The sequence below is a fragment of the Limulus polyphemus genome, unplaced genomic scaffold (genome assembly GCF_000517525.1).
Source record: "Limulus polyphemus unplaced genomic scaffold, Limulus_polyphemus-2.1.2 Scaffold4259, whole genome shotgun sequence".
In the NCBI taxonomy this organism is placed as follows: Eukaryota; Metazoa; Arthropoda; class Merostomata; order Xiphosura; family Limulidae; genus Limulus; species Limulus polyphemus.
In genome coordinates this window covers 26450-28028 of record NW_013669869.1, presented here as the reverse complement: position 1 = coordinate 28028, position 1579 = coordinate 26450, and the positions used below count along the sequence as shown (strand labels likewise).

Below are 1579 nucleotides of genomic sequence, written 5' to 3'. Positions count from 1 at the left end.
ATAACCAATCGAAAGCTCAGAATGTCCTCCATGTGGTTCTCTGAGCCTTTTCAAAGTATTTATGTGGGAAACCCTTCCTTTTCATGGCACATTTCAAATGGTAAGGTTGAGCTTGAAATATATTTTTTTAAACCCAAATACAGCTGAGTTACTAAGCTTGATAAATTATAGTGGATTTTTTTGGTTATTTTAAATGTATATATAAAACCTAAAAATAATTATTTCATTTCACATCCTCCACATGCGAAATTTGATAAGGTTTAGCAACCTACTGCAAGCAGCAATCGAGAACAAAGGTCGTAACTAGAAGAGATAATTGTTTGCGTTACTTCTTTATTTACTGTTCTATGTTTTAAGAAAAATAAGTTTAAGAACTTATTTATAAATATTAATAATCTATATACATATGTATTATAACTGAAATGGGACTGTATTTTACAAAATCCACTAAAACACAGCCAAGACAGATCACACTGTAAAAGCCAGTTTTATATTCTTGGATACGGTAACATGAGTGCATATGTGCCACGTCATTGCAACTTCTGTATTGTTAGCCAGGCACGGCTGAAAGGTGAATATAATAAAAATAATACACACATATATATATAAATGTATAATGTTATGAGATTTAAGCTATTTAGTCTAAACATCTATGTTTTCGTGTTATAATTTGTAGTCATTTATATTTATTTCCTAATTTTTTTATGGTGGTTACGAGGTCGGTCAAATTGACTGAACCCATACAGAGATTTGATAAAGATTTTTGTTAAATGATTGATAAGTATCTGAAGATTATAAAGATCTTGCATGTGAAATTTGAAAATTTTCTGATGCATAAAAGTATTTTTAATCTTAATATCAACATTCCTAAAAAAAAGGCATGAGAAAAACATTACTTAAAAATTCTTAAAATATCTGATAATTTGTAATGTTTACTGATAATCTGCAAAAGTTCAATAAGATAAGCTTACTGTATTGAAAGTTATAGCATGAAAACTATAACAAGTACAGAATGGTTATGCCATGCTGAAAGAGTTAAGCCACAACAATCAATTTACTGTTATCATAACCCTTTAATACACACTTCTTCTGTCAGCATATTTATCTAATTTAATAACAACTTTCTGTGCACAACGGTGAGAGTTTCTGTTTTCCCTCTTAATGTTTTGTAAACAGTGAAAGTATTAGATTTGGTGCTTATTGGAGGTTAAACCATTGTTATTTGTACTTTCATTTTGAGCCACTAGATGGCAAAGTAATTTACATTTCTATTCAGTATCATATTGAGGTTTTCCATTCCTACTTAGACAGGACTCTCCTTGAAAGTTTGTTACCTTGTTTTGTAAACAGTGAAAGTATTAGATTTGGTGCTTATTGGAGGTTAAACCATTGTTATTTGTACTTTCATTTTGAGCCACTAGATGGCAAAGTAATTTACATTTCTATTCAGTATCATATTGAGGTTTTCCATTCCTACTTAGACAGGACTCTCCTTGAATGTTTGTTATCTTGTTTTGTAAACAGTGAAAGTATTAGATTTGGTGCTTATTGGAGGTTAAACCATTGTTATTTGTACTTT

General features: G+C 30.0%; 1 protein-coding gene across 4 annotated transcripts in view; it reads left to right on the top strand.

Annotated features, from left to right (window-relative positions):
- Positions 1-1579, top strand: part of LOC106470868 (Bardet-Biedl syndrome 2 protein homolog) — a 34533-nt gene that overhangs the window by 27998 nt on the left and 4956 nt on the right. The gene's annotated exons all lie outside the window — the stretch shown is intronic.